The sequence below is a fragment of the Lacerta agilis genome, chromosome 13, assembly GCF_009819535.1.
Source record: "Lacerta agilis isolate rLacAgi1 chromosome 13, rLacAgi1.pri, whole genome shotgun sequence".
Taxonomy (NCBI): Eukaryota; Metazoa; Chordata; class Lepidosauria; order Squamata; family Lacertidae; genus Lacerta; species Lacerta agilis.
In genome coordinates, this window is record NC_046324.1 from 22,954,046 (window position 1) to 22,973,134 (window position 19,089).

At 40.6% G+C, this 19,089-nt stretch overlaps 1 long non-coding RNA gene across 4 annotated transcripts; it reads right to left on the reverse strand.

The window, feature by feature from the left end:
* Positions 1-201: 201 nt before the first annotated feature.
* Positions 202-17,515, reverse strand: LOC117056548. 4 transcript variants are annotated; one of them, XR_004427741.1, is made up of 5 exons: positions 16,994-17,515; positions 14,126-14,192; positions 13,406-13,474; positions 9,215-9,265; positions 202-400 (listed from the first exon to the last, which is right to left on the reverse strand). It is a non-coding gene; the product is annotated as an uncharacterized LOC117056548 (long non-coding RNA). The 4 variants fall into 4 exon arrangements; XR_004427743.1 differs by lacking the exon at positions 16,994-17,515 and adding an exon at positions 16,497-16,760; XR_004427744.1 differs by lacking the exon at positions 16,994-17,515 and adding an exon at positions 16,047-16,068.
* Between the last annotated feature and the right edge of the window lie 1,574 nt (positions 17,516-19,089).

Consider the following 19,089-nt stretch of genomic DNA (forward strand, 5'->3'; position numbering starts at 1 on the left):
ACCTTTAAGCCTGAAAGACGACAAACAAGATAAAAATGTAAAAAAAACCACTTTTATTTAAGCCATTTAAAGTAGCACAGCACTTCTGCAATAGGGGAGGAAAAGGATGCCATACATTCCTGGTTTGAAAATTCAGTCACCCATTCCACCCCCAATGCCAAATAGCTATATTGGAAGGTCAGAAATCATTTGATTTTAAAAAAAAATCCATTTATCAGATGATCATAGCCCAAATCTTCTCTGGTTTAGATTACACTGAAGTTCATCCTAAAGTGCCCCTCTTGGTTGGACATAATCAGCAATCATGCAATAGTTCATTCCTCAACCTCTCAATCTGTGGAACTGCCATCTTGATTTGGAACTCGTTGTCCTCCCTTTGAGATTCTCCTTTGTCTGGACTCTTTATAAAAAAATTAAAAGAAAAATTCTGTTGGAATACAGGTAATTTTATCCTTAAACTAAACACCAACATTGAATTATCATATCTGAAAACATTTTAATGTATTTTCAAATAACAAAAAATGTGAAAATTAATGATGTCAGAGGAGCATTTAAAAGGTATTAATGACCAGAGCCATTTTTCAGGATTGTTATAGGGAAGGACATATGCAGAATTTTTTTACTTTAAACCACTAAAACAAGAAAGGAAATGCACTGGTTCTAGATACAGTCTTTATGATCATGAGATTCACAACAAAAATACTATAGGGAATATACTTTTTAAAAAAATCAATGAAAGAAGAAACATTTTGTTTTGAATTCATAAAGTTTTTGTTCAATTTCATACAATTCTGTGGTTACACATTTAATTCATAAGGTGCACAGCTGGTGAATACATCACTTCCCAAACTTTTAGGACTATGGGTTATGCTACATGCCAGTCAGAAGAAAACTAGAGTAGACCCATGGCTACCTTATTCTTATCCATTTCAATGTGCCTGCTCTGAGAAGAACTAGCATGGGACACAGCCCTAAATATTATTTAATTTGTTGAATTTGTGAGCTGCCCTTCATCTGAAGATCACAGAGCAGTTCACAACATAAAAATACAAATTTAGAACACAAAATACGTAATATTCTCCCACGAACACATTAAAAGGCCATAAAATGTTAAACAGCCAAAGGCCTGGTTATATGTAGTTCAGTTTAGTGAACTCCCACACCAATGGGCACTACACCTGGATGTTATATAGGCTGTAATAGATGCAACAAAATGAAGATTTCAAATAGCGTAAACACAAGCAATACAGTACAACTAGGGGACCAAACAAGTTCTGCTGCCCTTACAGATTTCATAAGAACTGAAGAAGTCATGGGAAGGTGTGGGCAGAGAACATTACTAGAAGGTAGGACTGGCTAGATACTAATTTATCTCAGCTTGGTCTTTGGTTATATGACTGGCCCCAAGATCCAAATGAAAAATGGATTTGTTTTCATTTTGATACCTATAAACACAGAATAAACAGAAACAGCAAAAATTTATAACCCTGCTACAGATTCCAAGGGGAGTAATATTCCCTTAAAATTAATTCTCATGATTTAAGCATGATTATTCACTAGGTTCATTCTATATTGACACCCATGGGCAACCAGGTGTTCTGGTTGGTCTGGTTTTGTAGCCCTTCCACATTTCCCACCTCCTCCTGTGCAGTTCTTAACTGTACCCATCTGTACACTGGGTTGTGACTGTTAGTCTCAAGGAATAGCATTAATGAATGAGACAGCACCAATTATGCTGGAAAGATCTTCAGGGTTTAAACCGCTTTCAAGCAGTGTATAAATTTTATAAAATAAAATAAAAAAGGATTATTTTAAACTTGCAGCAGATTTGTCAAATACAACAGAATGTTGTAATAGCATTTTGGCTCCTGGGCAACACATTTGCTTGAAATTACAAATTCAATTTTGAAGAAAACTTCAAATTTAAGCTAATTCATGAAATCATGTTGGCACTTCTCACAAAATCTTTGTCCAAATATTATCAGTACAAAAAGTAAGATTCTCAATCTCAAGACCAGAAATTTCCTTACTTCAGGTTATAGCATGGAACTGTGCTGCAGCCAACCCTGAAGCATGGAACTATTCAAAATTTAACAAGCAAAAAGTCTGTAGTAGTAAAAGTGGTAGTGAAGCTAGGACTCATGGAACACATGACTGGTTCGCCTAGATATAAAAACATTTCAAGTGTTTTTTCAGCCCCTGAAAAATTATTTTGATCTACCATCACCACATTGCTCTGCAGATGCATCAGCATAGTAGAAGACCATAGCCAGACTTATGGTACATCAGTGGTGTCCAAACTTTTTTCAAAGAGGGCCAGATTTTATGAAGTGAAGGGCCGTGGAGGCCAACCAATGGGCCAACCAAAGCTGCTGAGCTTGTTTTAGGATGGAAGTTGTAGAGCTTTTTTTTAGGGTTGGAGTTGTAGGCCCCTGAAACGGACTTTGGACATGCTTGTGGTACATCCACAAAAACTCAAGGCAGCACTTGTCTCAAAATAGGTTATAGGAAACCTATCTCCATTTCTAGACACTACTATCTGCTTTCTTCATTTAGTGATCCTATTCTCCAATATATTCTACAATTATGGCATACAGAGCAGCTTACCAATCCTTTGTATCCATTTTTCATTGGGTCATTCCAACAAAAAACTGGTCAAAATAAATTCAGTCAAGTCCTAACCAAGTATTTAGTGATTACTGACCTGCACTAGGAGAGCAGAGATGAAGAACCTATGGCCTTCCAGATGTTGTGGGACTACCATCTCCTATCAGCCCTAAACAGCATGGCTAATGGTCAGGGATGATGTGAGCTGCAAGTCCCAACAAGAGCAAGGCCAGAGGTTCCCTGTCTTAAGTGAAAACTAAAAAAAGTGTTTTAGATCAAGGTATACAAATTGCAGTATTGACCTTCTTCCACATTTTACTATTTAGTACTTTCAGAAGGATATACCTCTACAAAGGTTCTCTTAAAATCAGCAACATTGTAAACTGTAGAAAGGATGCAAAATAAGCTCACCAGCATTTTAAGTGTGCGCACAGATTTTAGGGAGCTATGCAGCATATTCAATTCTTTGCTTCCTATTATAAGATTGACAGTTGAAAGTCCCATGTAGGGGTCAAGAGAACTAATTAGCAGTGTTTAGGACACATTTAAATTTTTGTCTAACTATAATGTTAAGCTTCAGGTTTGACTCACATGTTGATTCTTTGCAAAGTGCCAAGATAAACACACATTTGGGTTAGTACTAATTGCTACTGGCAATCCATGGTAGATACAGAACATGGAAAAGGAGAAGAGTAAAGAGACCGATGGTGAACAGAAATCTCTAAGAAACACTTTTGAACTTGTTAGCAACAGAAAGACTCGTGGGGTGAATAATGTAAAGCAGTCAGCAGGAGATCACAAATTAAAGGCTGACTTAGAGCAATGTTCCAAGGAATCCTGGGTTTCCTCAGAAGCATAACAAGATCCAAAATGGTGGGCAAGCTAATTGATAGGAAGACTGCTAGGTGAAGAAAGATAGCAAATTATGGATATCATATAGCAGAAAACTACCAATATTTTTATGGGGGGGGCCCTCTGGATTTTCTAAGACACCAAAAAGTCTTGCACTGCCTCGCTCTGGATGCCAATACCAAACTCCTTCCAATGCAACAGGCATAGAGGAATGTTGGGCAGGTTCTAATACATAGATTTCGGTGTCATTCAGTTAATGCGTGTAGCAGGCTTCATCATTGTCCGTGTTTGGTGTTTGTCTATGCTGGAACATGCTCAGAATCCCATGCAACTTATTGGTTGCTCAGCAGGCATGATGTAGAAAGCCTGCCCTGAAGACAGAAGGTTTGAAGGCACTGGTCTTGACAGAAGTTTTATGAAATATGGCACTCAATTCACAGCAACCAATTCTGAATAAATGTCATCGTTTTGGAGTTAAGAACAGCTTGATAGCATAAAAAATGCTAAATAATAGCACTTTAGTACAGGAAGCACTTTCACCCAATGACTTACAGTTTTCAATTATGAATCTAAAACCTACTGCTAAGCAAGGTTACTGTGCTGAAGTGGAATTTCAAATATACCTGTTTGAAGAATATTGCAGTATGCTTAAGAATATGGCAATATGCTAAGAGAGTTATGCTTAGGAATTAGGAACCTAATAGATGCAAGAGTCAACACAAGGAAGTACCAAACGAACTTGAATGTCCTAAGAAGTGCCTAAGTGGCATGAGGTTGTTGAGCAAATGAAACTTAAAGTTCTGGTTGGGTGGCTAATCTGCAGCCCTCCAAATGCTGTTGGAATACAGCTCCCATAATTCCTGACCATTGGTGATAGTGACTGGGGCTGATAAGAGTTGAAGTCCAACAACATCTGGAGGGTCACAGGTTCCCAATGTCTGCACTGAGCAAAGCCACACAACACCTCACACCTTAACAGCTATTCTAAATCACACCACATAAGTGGCATCTGTGAAGCAACCCACTCCATGGGGGAGCTACCATGGACACTAGCTTTCTCTATATATAGTGGGTCACTTTAGAAAAATGGCTATCCATATGAAGGCAACGTCCACTGCATGCTATTTAAAGTGTCTCTCCCACACAAGTGCTACTTGTGTTCAGTATGAGAGTATTTTTTTCTTTAAGCAGAATAATTTTTTTCTTCTCCAAAGACTGAAAGGTTTCCCACCACTCTCAAATTAATTTAACAAGTTGGTACCCTGGGGCAGTAATATACATTTTTGATCACCAACCTTTGTGACTACAGGAACAATAAGGGAGATAAAGCCTGGACTTACTAAACTTAAAAGAGCATCTGGCATACCCTTCTTTCTGCATACTGCACAAAAGACTGAAAAAATCTTAGAAGTATACAAGCCAGTATGCACGTTCAAAAGGTTCAATTTAACAGACAGAAAGTATTCTAGAATGCTTACAGGATTGCAAATATAGCATACTTGAAAATTAAGAAATTTATGTTCTATATCTCTCACTAAGACTCACTTTCAGTCCCAAAAGTTAGAGTGGCTAACTGATTTAACTACACAATCCAGAGTAGTCTGAACAGGCAAAAAAATTTAGTACAGTGGTACCTCGGGATACGTACTTAATTGGTTCCGGGGTGCCGATCGTAACCCGAAAAGTACGTAACCCGAATGGAGATATTGCACTTTGCGCATGTGCAGACCGCACAGAACGCTTCTGCGCATGCGCGCACCGCGCACATGGCGAAAAACACTTACGGGTTACCGGAGTACGTAACCCGAAAAACGTAACCCGAAGCGGACGTAACCCGAGGTACGACTGTACTCTACATGCACAACAGATTGGAACTTGCATATCAACACACGTTAATCATATAAACCAGCCCACAAATCAACACTGACAGAATTAAGAAGAGTAAAGCTTTTCCTGGAGTGAACTATTTTGGGCTGCAAGTAGGGGAATCTTGCATTTGAACATCTCCCATGTAAAAAACACCAGCACATATTACAGACTAGCCAGAGTGCTAGGTTGTCCTTAGTAATTTCTATGTAAGTATACAAATGTGTAATTTCTCTCCTTGCAGCCTACAGTGGTTCACTCAAGAACAGGAATAGTCAATGTGGTACCCTCCAGATGTTTCTGGACTACAGAATCTGTCAGTCCCAGCCAGCAGTTAATGGGAAGGGAATATGGAAGTTTTAGTTCAAGAACAGTTCAACACATGGGAGATGTGCTGTCTTCCAGGCACAAAGATTCACGATGTGACAGAGAAGCTGCTGAGTCTTAAACCCACTGACCACAACCCCTTCCTTCCGATTCATGTGGGTACAAACATTACTGCCAAACACAGCCTCTGATGTATAACAAGGGACTATGAGACTCTGGGCAGTAACTGAAAGGTGAGCACAGGTCGCTTTTTCATCACTCCTCTGTTGAAGAGAGGAAATACTGGAAGTAACCAATGGCTGCATAGGTGGTGTCATCAAGAAGGTTTGGCTTCTCGGACCATGGTTCTGCTTCCTTGAGGAAGGACTTCTGGCAAGAGATAAATTGCATCTCACAGTGGTGGGCAAGACTGTGTTTGCTAAGAATCTTGCAAACATGAACAGGAGAGCTTTAAACTAAATCCTGAATGGGTGGGAGACAATATTACAGATGTCAGGGGAACACCTGGTATTGGGGATAACAGTGTCATTGATGCACAGGAACCTGAGGTTGGTACTACAGAAACCTGTAAAGGGCAGGAAACAACAAGAAGGAAGCAGCTGGAGGGAACTGTTTCAGTTGTCTGTATACTAATGCACAGAGGATGGGAAACAAGCAAGACGAATTTGAGCTCTATACAGAATGGCAATATGACCCAATAGGCATTACTGAAACCCAGTGGATGAGACTCATGACTGGAATGTAGAAATTGAGGGGTATAACTAGTTCAAAAGGAATAGACTAAACAGGGAAGGAGGGTGGGTGAATAGCATTATATATAAATAATGTGTACACCACTGAAGAAATCCAAACCCTTGAGCATGGAAGGCAGATTGTGATTAAAAGGGGGAAACTGTAAGAGAAGAAACAATATTGACCTTACTGTAGGTGTCTGCCACCTCCAAGGTAGACTGAAGACTTGGATGATGTCTTTCTAGAGCAGATTACCAAACATTCAAAAAGGAGAGCTATAGTAGTCATGGGAGACTTCAACTACCCCAATATCTGTTGAAACTCAAACTCTACCAAGAATTTAAGGTCTCACTGACAAATTCCTTTCCCAGATGTTGGAAGAAGCAACAAGGGGATCATCTATCTAGGACCTGATCCTCAAGAACTGCTCAAAGAGGTGGAAGTAGTGGAAATCTTGGGGGGAAAGTGACCATGTCCTTGTGGGTTCATGATGAAGAGGCATGGGAAAGTTGAGTATAGTCCAACATGCACTGTGGGCTTTTAAGAAGGCTGATTTCAAAAAGCTTAAGGAACTACTGGATGAGAAGTCCAAACTTAAGGAACTACTCAACGAGACGTCCAAGATGGACGCGGGTTTCTTAAAGGTGAAATACTGAGGGCATAGTGCAGACAATTCCAACAAGAAACAAAATGGGAGGTATCAAAGAAGCCAGTGTGGCTGCATAAGGAGCTAACAGATGAGCGAAATTTAAGGAGGACATGTGTAAGAAATGGAGAAAAGATAATATCAAAGGAAAAGTATAATGAATAGCCAACACTTGCAAGGAGAAGGTCAGGTGGACTAGAGCTCAGGCTTGCAAGAGAGGTTAAAATAATAACTAAGTTTTCTTTGGCTATGTTTGAAGAGGAAGAACAGGTGGTAGGTCCTTTGCATGGAAAAGACGGGAAGGGAAATGCTATTAGGTGACAGAAAGAAGGTGGCACCACTCAGCAACTATTTTGCCTCAGTTTTCACCAAAAAGGAAAGCAGTGCCCAACCTAGTGATAACAGAATAAATGATGCAAGAGGGAGTTGCAGCCCAAGATAGGAAGAGGTAGTAAGGGAACACCTAGCTACTTTAATAAATTCAATCTCGAGGGCCTGATAAACTGCATCCAAGGGTACTAAATGATCTTGTAGATGTAATCTCAGAGCCTCTGTCTATACTATTGAGAATCCTTGGAGAACAGGTAAGGTCCCTTCAGATTGGAGGCAGATAAATGTTGTCCCCATCTTCAAAAGCGGGGGGCGGGGAGGAGATCCAGATAACTACTGACCAGTCAGCTGACGTAGATACCAGGAAAGGTCCTAAAACAGATAATTTAACATTTGGTCTGCGAGCTCCTGGAAAAGATGCTGTGATTACCGAGACCCAGCATGGGTACCCTCAAAACCAGTTATGCCAGATGAATCTTTTTTTGATAGGAGTTACAAGCTTGGTGGATCAGGAGAATGCTGTGGACGTAGTGAAACTTAATTTCAGTAGGGCTTTTGACAAAGTCGCCCATGATATTCTTGCAAGGAAGCTGGTAAAATGTGGGTTGAATGAAGAAACTTAAGTAGAATTGTAGCTGGTTGACTGACAACCCAAGGAGTGCTAATGATTCCTCATCATCCTGGGGGGGAAAGTGACAAGTGGGGTGCCACAAAATTCTGTCCTGGGCCCGCTGTTCAACATCTTTATAAATGACTTGGATGAAGGAATTGAAGGGGTGCTCATCAAGTTGCAGATAACATCAAATTAGGAAAGATAGCTAGTGCCACAGAAGATAGAATTGGGAGAACTGGTCCAAAACTAGCAAATAAATTTCATTATGAAGAAATGTGAGGTTCTACACTTAAGCAGTAATAACCAGCTACACAAATATAAGATGGGCTACACCTGGCTTACCAGTAGCACATATGAAAAGGATCGAGGGGTCCTAGCTTAGCATGAAACCACAAGGATATCATGAGTTAAAATGTGATGCAGCAGCAAAAAAGCTAATGCTCTGCTAGGCTGCATTAACAGAAGTATAGTGTCCAGGTCAAAGGAAGCAATAATACCACTCTATCCTGTCTCCAGTTCTGAGTGCCACTGTTTAAAAACGATGTTGGCAGACTGCAACATCTGCAGAGGAGGGCAACCAAGATGATCAAGAGTCTGGAAATGAAGCTTTATGAGAAACAGTGAGGGAGTTGGGTATGTTTAGCCTAGTAGAGAAGACTTGAGAAGAGATGACAGCCAACTTCAAATATCTAAAGGGCTGTTACACGAAAGATGGAGCAACCTCATTTTCTCCTGCTTTGGAGGATAGGACCTGAACCAATGGATTCAAGTTACAGGAAAAATGAAGATTCTAGCGAAACAACAGGAAGAACTTTCTGACAGTAACAGCTGTCCGACAGTGGAACCGAATCCCTCAGGTGGTGGACTCTCCTTCCTTGGAGGTTTTTAAGCAGAAGTTGGATGGCTATCTGTCATGGATGCTTTTAGTTGAGATTCCTGCATTGTCAGGAGGTTGAACGATATGACCGTCTGGGTCGCTTCCAACTCTATGATTCTATGATTCTGGGTCACTTCCAACTCTACGATTCTATGATTCTGTGAACATCTGAAGAGCACCATGTTGGTTACTGTAGCTCTAGAAGTTTTACCAGTTGATTCTACTCATTATCATTATTGAATGGTTATTTTAATCCAGAGATTAAAATTATGGATCCAGAGATCCATAATTTAAGACATTTCCATAAAAATATCCAACATATATAATTAAAGAAACCTTTCTAAATCACAAGAAAGCAACTTACCAGTGCTTCAATCAGCATCAGATATTTTACACATCCAGATCTTCAACATACCTGGAAAGACAAGATTTAACATACTAGATTCATTGAAATGATTTTAAATACATCAGCAACATGATTCTGTCAACATCTACAAAGAAGTCAAGCTGTTTGTTTAGTGAGTGTTCTTTCCTTTTACCGGTATATTAAGTTCAAAACTGCATCCCAAGCTAAATCCTATCATCTGTTCCCCAAAACTGTATGCCCCAATATGTATCAGGTTATGAATCGCAGCCCACAATTTTCACATCATGATAAGCTTCCTCTGACAAAATTAACATCGAACTGACATCACCACAATATAGGATTTATCTTGCAAGCTTATTTCCCTGTCCTATTCTTCCATAGCCAAAACTAAAGCATAGTACAAAAACAGAATGAAGCTGAAGGATTGCTGGAAGCAAAACAGAGGAACCACCACTGTACTATTATGAAGTGCAGCAGCACTGGAGTTAGGGTGATGCGGACAGTTCCCCAGCACAAGACACTGAGCCAAAGGGATGGATGGATGAATAGATAGATAGATAGATAGATAATACCACCACCACCACCTCCATTGAAAGCAGCTGTACCAAAAGGAATTGTTGTAAAAATAAGAAATATTTTTGGGGACAGCAAATTCTGCCCTTGCTCAGGGCACAACATTACCAGAATCCTGCACTGTGTGCAGAACTGCTTAAGATACAAAGTGGCCTTGTGATTGCACTGCCTTTACAGCCTTTCTTTTCTTTCTTTCTTTTTCTTTTTTTGAGGGGGGAGAGGTGAAGCAATTTCAAGTTCCAAATATGCCCTCTAGAAGTTGCTGGGACTCCAGATTCCATCTCTCCTGACCATTGGACATGCTAGCTTCGAGCTGATGGGATTTGGAAGCCAACAATATTTGGAGGGCCAAGAGGTTCCCTATCAACTCTTAAAACCTCATTTCAAAGGTGAAATATACTACAGTTTGTCATCTGTTTTCTAAACACTCATAAAGTTGTTAGTAATTAAAATATTCAGCACTTGACTCCCGTTCTTCCTTCATGGGATCTCATTCCACAATCTATTGTGGCTATATTATACACACGAACACTCTCACAAACACATTTAGCCAAGATTTGGGCCAGCTGAACTGTTTCCAACATACAATACTGTTAAAACATATTTACCCAAATATAAATCTAAAAATACAGTCATACCCCGGGTTGCGCAAACCCCGGGTTGCGGACGTTCAAGTTAAGAACGCCCGCAACCCGGAAGCGTTTCCAGAGCGCACGTGACTCCCGGATGCGCAGAACGCTTCTGCACACTTCACGCATGCACAGAAGCGCTCAAATCGCGCTACTTCCGGGTTTTTCTTTGGTGGGGGGTGTTCATGTTACGCACGCCTGTGTTACGTAGCACGATCCGAACGGATTGCGTGTGTAACACGGGGTACCACTGTAGTATGGGGAATTAGCACAGGTTTTGTAAGTATGTTGCCAATTTGTAGCTAAAATATAATACAGCAGAATCCATTTGTTTTGCTGTGTGCCAAAGAAACACCAGGCTTCTTAGTGAGTTGAGTTCAGTTAGAAATTAACCTCAAGTATTAGTGTCCTGTTCAGAGTACTTTTTCAAGCAAGTCCCACAAATTCACAGAACTCATTTTCAGACAGCTGTGCTTACAAAAAGTTTTGGCATATGCATTATTAAGTCACTTGACGATTTAGGTTTTTCTCTTATCTTCTATTGTTCAAAAGGCTATAGTTTTAGAGATTGGAACAGGAATAAGAAGAATGAGCAAGAAGTTCCAGACATTATAAAAATTAATAGTCTGATCTCACCATGTAGCAGACCACAATGAGATCCCCTGGCAAGCCTTAATTTCAATATATAAAAGTATAACATTTCCAAAAATATACATTAGAGGTTTGGCTGTACTGGGAATTTTTAATTTTCTGGAGAGGTTATTTTCTTCAGACCAAACAGGCTACTAAGATTATTTCATTCAGGAATTCAGGAATAAAGTGTGGTATAAAACACTTGACACTAAATATATCCAAAGGACAAGATAACTTATGGTAACATAATTTAATTTTAAATTTTCAGATGTAAACAACTTGCTACTTCATTCAGAACAATTTAGTAATTACCAGAGTCAGGTAATTTCCAATAAGAAAACTATAAGTTATAAGTGGGGGGCCTTCTTTGTACCAGGTATTTAAATATCCAAATAGCTCCTCAACTCAATCTCTGAATTAAATATACAAGCACTTATCTTCCAATTGCACCACAGCTAGACCCTCAAGAGAGCACAGGTGTTTTTCAATGTCCTGTCACATGCCATGGGAATTAATCTAGAATACTACAGTGATTTGCGATTCTAAAGGGATTTATGTAGGGTTTTTGCAGTTGAATCCAGAGCACAGACTGAATCAAATAAACTTTGTGCATTTCCCTCTGAACTTTCAACACTAAAATATCATTGTCTGTGTTCTATGATATTCACCAGAGTGGCACAGGAAGTGTAAATTTATCTTTTAATTAAAAGCAGATTTGTGAGTTTTACATCAAATAATATGTTTTTAGATATGCTGTAAGCTGCCCAGAGTGGCTGAGGAAACCCAGATTGGCGAAGTATAAATAACAAAAGTATTATTATTTTTAAAAAGGTGGAATTCCTGTATTACTATTAAAACTACTATTTAGTTTACAGTATCATTCCAGTCAGGTGTACTGGACATAGTACAGTACTGACTTAAAAACCTTGGAGACCTGGGTCACAAAGCTACTAGGTCACCTTGGGCCAGTTATCATTTTGCTCTACAGGACAACTATGAGGATGAGAGGTGGACATTGACACCAAATTGAGCTCCACGGGGGAAATTGTAAGAAAAAATACGGGACTTCTCTAAAGTAAATAATGTTTATGATCAAGCTGTTCAGTCGGATGTAAAGTCACATACCGGCAAGAACTCTTCTACAAATGATGTGACAGTTTTCAGTTAAGGGTTCCCAATTTAAGTCCATTTTATTTAATTACGATTGCAATCCTATGCACATTCAAGAGTCAAGTCACAACTGAACACGGTAGAAATTACTTATCTCCAAACATGCATCGGATTCCATTGTATTGCATTAGCATTATATGTTTATTTAATACAATCTGGTGTCCTTCAGATGTTTTGACCCTAACTCTCATCAGTCTCTGGCAGCACAGGCAATGGTAAGTAAGAGATGAGAACTATACTCCAGCAACATCTGTAGGGCACCACGTTGGGGAAGACTGCATTACAGGTTTAAATTGCACTAAAGATGTTGGTGCATTTTAATAAGAAATATTTCTGAATATTAAATAATTATTTCTAAACAAAGCAGCACTGCCTTTTGCTATTGTTCAGTCAAAACAGGAAAAGCCTTAAACAAATAAATTTAGTTTGAAAATTGTGTCAACCATCAGACTTCAATTCCAAATTTTATATTGCATTTGTTTTAGTTTTTTACTGTGCTCTTCAGGTGAAAAGCCTCCACAGCAGCTTACAAATATGTACATTTACTTAATATATTATGCACTGTAACTACCTTAAAACAGCACATTCAAAATCAGTGATTGAGCAAGACAGAACATAGTTGAGATTACCAAAGTGCAGATATCCAAAAGTAAAGTAACAGGTTGTACTTTACTGTGGTGGTCTTCAGCTTTGTATATGACGCAATGCATTAAGAAATGGGATTACTGGAAATCAGCATCAGAAAATGGGATCATGTCATGGCTTGAAGTACTGTATAGGCTGGGGTGTCTGGTTAAAATATCTGCGCAAACTTAACGCGTTACGGGTGGCATTAGGCCCATAATCTGTCCTATGACTTGTTTTACGATTGAGCTAATATATGCAAGTCACTTTGAACACTTAAGTGTTATATAAAGCTAAGCATTACTGTATTCCAAGCTTTTATTTGTAATGCTAAAACAATATTCATATTTTCTAGTACCTCAGTTGTTTAAAAAGACATTTGTATGGTTGATGCCTTGTTTAGAAGATGACATGGGCAATACTACCCAGGGCCTTTGAAGTTATAAGTATTTAATTTAAACAGAAGCAAGAACTCTGTAAAAAAAAAAAAAAACTTGCAAGCTGCAAACCGCAGAAGATACAAAATAGCTATTATTAGAAGTTGGGTAAACTGACATACCTGAAGGACATAACATGTTTTCTTCTGGTGCCATCTGAATCATCCCAGTTACCAGAACCCTGATGCGATCTTTAAGGAAACATACAAATTTGTGTTAAAATAGGAACACACAACACAGCCAACTGTGCTGTTGAGCATGAGTATTTTATTCCAAAGAATCACAAAATTTAAAAACTTTTTAAAGTTACAGATAGGTCCTACATTCCAATAACATTCTACTGAGGTGTTTATTGGAATATACTTTAAGTAAATAATGCTGTCTTCTCTAAGTTACATTGGGTATTCAAGGTCGCCCATCCTTTTCTTCTCAATGTTGAGATTCATTTTCTTGCCCACTGCATATTCACTTCCTAAAGTTGCAATCTAATTCTAAATATGTCTAAATTTAGAAGTAAATGCCACTTATTTATCACTGGCTTCGTGAAGCATATCCTATTGCTACCTTCGATGGCGACCATAAGCCACTTACTTAGAAAAAGTCCTGTTGATTTTCAATTGAAAATGTTTCCAATTAGGTATTCTCACTATTCGTTTTATTAGTCAGAAATCTTAGATTCTTTATTCAATTAAAAATTAAGAAGATAAATAGAAACAATACCACTGCATTCAATTTTAATAGAATTCATTATTTCCATCCATATTAGGGGAAATTATATACAACTAATCAGTATACTGAAAACAGTGAATAGGACAAAAAATGAAGTTCAAAACCATTCTTACCTTAACAAAGTCTGTTCAGGTCATCTGAAACACAGTTGTTACAGAAGTAGTAAACATTCACGAATACCTAAACAAGGAAAAGCATGTTTAGGTTTATCTAAAAGTGTTTCATTTTTGTTGTAGCGGCGTATTATGTATTGGAAGGGTCGTCTGTGCTGGCTGCATTTCTGAAGTTAAACGATTTTCTAACTTTGCACATAATAAAAGCATAACAGGCTTTTTGTTCAATTTGCACTTTCATATACAAAATAGTAACAGTATCATTATGGATATTTATCCCTAAACGACTGTTCAAGCTAGTGTTGAGTATATCTGAAGGTAAAAGTATTAGATAGATACTTTATTGTCATTGTACATAGTCAAAAGTGCTTACCCTTTGTATTTACTCTCAAAAGTGCTTACCCTTTATACAGTATTTAATCTCAAAATTCTGAGTAGTTACATCAAACAGCAACACACACTATTTTACCAACACTTTGAAACTCCAAAGTAGACAACCTAAACTGATAATCTTCTAAGTGTTGTTTTTGAATCTCTGTGAAGTTTTCATCTTTATCAGTCCCATGAAGTATCTAAATTCTACTACCTTCATGTTTACACTTGAATTCATCTTTTTTCTTGCATTGATGTAGAAGTCTTTATGTAACTTGGTCACACTTAACTTTATTCATAACAGCACACTATAAATTTCGTCTTTTTTAGAAGATCACAATTTCAGAAGATAGATTAAATTAACCACTGGTATTGATTCTTTAAAATATATATACCTAAAAAATAAAACTGAGTTATCTGCATGGCAAATAGTGGTTTTATCATCAGTTTAAACTAATAAGCCTCAAAAATATAAAATGAATTTACTAGCATGCTAAAGATATAGCAACTACTCATTTCATTGGTAGAACTTTATTCTCTGATAAATTTCTTATGTCACACAGTGTCCTAGCCACCGAAATGGTAAGCCTGAACAGGAAGATTCTAGAACAAGGACAAGTAGTTAACACAACACCTGAACAAAATATAATTGTAGTTCTTCTACAAACAGAAACCCCAAATTTTAAGGCATAACATCCAAGTATTAAAAGATTCCAGGAAGCCAAGGAAAAGCAATTGCTCAATATTCCATTTTAAGCATTTACTATTAATTCAGGTAAAAGGAAATGGATTTTTAAATTAAATTTACTCAATTAAGAACAACAGAAAATCTGATGCTTCTGAGACATATAGACATACTTAAAATAAAAATCCCCTCTATGACTTTTAAACTCCAAATTTCTTATTTTTATCCTACTGCATCCCATTTTACTAAGCTGCACTTTCCACTTACGTATTCCAGTTCTAATTTAGAAGTTCACTCAACTGTACAATTGACACATAACAAAAACCCTTACGTTATAAGCTCACTAAATATTTCCTCAAGCCCAAAGCATAAAAAGGCATCACTGGCCCTTTCAGGTTAAAACACACACACAAATAAACAGTTTGTGTATATATGTTTTCAACATATCATTTCAAAATAAAGTTTTTTTCCACAGCCTGTTCTTCTACTGGTAGTTTAGAAAGAGTTAAAAGCCAACACCCTACATTCAGAAAAACAAGTTTTATATTTGAGAGAAAGAACAGACATGGCGTCTTTTGTTCTTACCAAAATAGAAATGGATTGTTTCCCCTTTTCAGAAGCAATGGTGAACAACAGCTCCCTTTCAAAGTACTTAGGAGTTTGCAGAAGACATATAAGGCACCATTGATTTCCCTCCTCCAAATACTGTAAAGGGGTGCCATCTACATTTGCTGCAGACCCTCACCCTATGATGCCCTACAAAAATGCTGCATTGGGGTAACAACAAGCTGCATTACAAGATATCTGCCCTTCAGGACTAATTACAGCAAGAAAATAGTTTGCAAAAAAAAATCCCACACAGACCTTTTCCAATCAATATTAAGGAGAAAGTGCATCAAGTCCTTAATGTTGTGGATTGATTAGCCTCCCTCCCCGCACAAAAAAAAGAAATGGTGCATAAGATGGGGGGAGGCAACAGAGGAGAGAAGAAAAACTCTGGCTCAAATGGCGGCTCTGGTTTGACACCAACATCCTTGAAGATTAGGTTCTGTGCCTAGATCGGGAGTCTATAGAGACAGAACCCCTAATTCAATTTAGGAAGTCCTTCAAAATGGAGAAGGGGTGCTTTAACACTCCTTTAAATTACAAACAAGAACATGTTCAGTAAATAAAGCGAGTAAGAAGCCAGGGTGTTGGCTTTTTTCCACCCCAGCCTTGATTATCAGGTTTTGCCCTTGCCCCCATAAGTCCTTCCTGGGCACCCCTAATTTCGATTAAGAAACCACACATAAAAGTGTGAGTTTTAATACATACCCAATACTTGACAGGTAAAGTGCGAGGAACCGGGTCTTTTTCCTTCTTCTGCCGCTCTTTTTATGTGGCACCCTCCTCGCCCAACTCCAGCTCCCAAGATGCCCCGAAATGGGGAAAATTAGGAAGGGGGGTTCTGGTCTTGCCCTTTTCCTTCCCATAATCATAAAAAGCCCAAGCGAAGGAGTGAATTGTGTCTTTCCTCCCTCGGTTCTCAAGTCCTGTCCCAGGAAGCCTTAACACTCAGTACCTTCCCCCCCCCACCGTTTTTAATTGGGAGGTGGGGAGACAGGACCCCCCAAATGTAAGGAGAGGACCCTAAATCCGCCTTTGCCCCCTAAGTGAAAAAAGGCGTCGAGGGACGGCTAAAAGTGATGGCCGGTGGTTCTTTCCCGAAAAACCACCACCTGCCTCTCCCAGGCGGCTCTCCTTTCTCAAGGACAAAGAGACAATGGCGGAGAAGGAGGATATGGAGGGCTGAAACTGCGGACGATACTTACCACCCAAAGCGGGAGAGACGACGCGGGCATACCGAAAGGGGCTCGCCGGGCGTAGCTGCCGCCGTTCTCGGCGCCGCCGCCGCCCCGAGGACGAGCCGAGCCAGCTCTGCCGCATAGGCGCCTCTCTTTGCGGTTGTTTTTCTGAGGGGTTGGGGGTTTGACAGGCCACCCCCCAATTCAGGAGCCTGGGCCCAGCCGGAGAGTCCCCCCACTCCTCAAGCGAGCGCCCGCCTCGGGCCAGGGGGGTGGCCGGAGGAACAGGCGCCCGGGACAGGGAGGGAAACGGCAGCAGCGACCAGCGGAGGCTCCTGTCTCCCCGGCCATCTTGTGCCGTATGTGCGTGTGTGTGAGAGGGAGCGAGGGAAGTGAAGTCTGTGCCCGTCTTCATTGCCTCTCAGCGAAGCCTTCCTCTCCTCCCCCTCCCCCACCCGCGCCCCTACCCAGCATCACAAAATGGCCGCCATCCGCTCCCTCAGCAACGGCTCTGCGGCAGGGGGAGGGGGGAGAAGGGAGGGAGGGAGGCGGGGCCCGCGCACGACGCAGCTCTCCACCCGTCTCCCCTCCATCCAACTACGCATGCGGGCAAGCTGCTTTTCTATTGGCCTTCCTTCTTCCTCACGCCCATTGGTCGCTCTGCTTTGGCATTCTCCTGTCACGGGGCTGTGGGGCGCCTATTGCTTCGTTTTCTCGCCACCGCCTTGTTGTCATCTGCTCTCCGACAGCTGCTGCTCCCGCCTCCTCCTCCCCACCCTCCACGAACAGCTACCTATAACTGGCTGAGACGCGAATCCCTCAGCTGCCTCTTCTTCTTGATTGGCAGGTTTAGAGTTGCTCCCGTGCCGCTCCCCTGCCCCTCGCACTCTCCCTGCTTCTTTGCAACAGTTTTCTCTGTACCTTCGCCCGGCCCCTTCGATGGCGAAACGCCTTACCGTCCCCCGTCCCCCCCGCCCTCTCACGCTTCTTGCAGAGCTACAGAAAATACGCGAAGGGAGGGAAAGCCGCCGAAGCTGCTGGTGGGGGGAGGGGGTTGGCGCGGTTACTGCGCGTGCGCGCAGGCTCATCACTCGCCCTTCCCCCACTCTCCCTCCATCTGTCAAGTGCGGTGTGTGTCGCTCCCACAGACGCCGCATCACAATGTAAATTCGACTAAATAAACAATGTATGCATTGCTTCACATGAATTTTTTGTGTGTTTGGTGGGACGATTGAATCCCTGTACAATCAAAGTTAATATCAGAAAGTAGGAATCAATGGAAAGTATTCCGAATGGAGTTTTTTTTATTTATCTGTAGTATTTATATGGAGTTTTCTTGGCAGGGATACTGGAGTGGCTTGCCAGTTCCTTCTCCAGGTGGATCACGTTTGGTCCAAACTCCACTATGACCTGTCCATCTTGGGTGGCCCTGCACGGCATAGCTCATAGCTTCCCTGAGTAATTCAAGCCCCTTCGCCACGACAAGGCAGTGATCCATGAAGGGGGAAGAAATGGAGGCAGTGAGAGATTTCACTTTCTTGGGTTCCATGATCACTGCAGATGGTGACAGCAGTCACGAAATTAGAAGACGCCTGCTTCTTGGGAGAAAAGCAATGACAAACCTAGACAGCATCTTAAAAAGCAAAGACATCACCATGCCGACAAAGGTCCGTATAGTTAAAGCTATGGTTTTCCCAGTAGTAATGTACGGAAGTGAGAGCTGGACCATCAAGATGGCTGATCGCTGAAGAATTGATGCTTTTGAATTATGGTGCTGGAGGAGACTCTTGAGAGTCCCATGGACTGCAAGAAGATCAAACCTATCCATTCTCAAGGAAATCAGCCCTGAGTGCTCACTGGAAGGACAGATCCTGAAGTTGAGGCTCCAGTACTTTGGCCACCTCATGAGAAGAGAAGACTCCCTGGAAAAGACCCTGATGTTGGGAAAGATGGAGGGCACAAGGAGAAGGGGACGACAGAGGATGAGATGGTTGGACAGTATTCTCGAAACTACTAACATGAGTTTGGCCAAACTGCGGGAGGCAGTGAAGGATAGGCGTGCCTGGCGTGCTCTGATCCATGGGGTCACGAAGTGTCGGACACGACTGAACGACTGAACAACA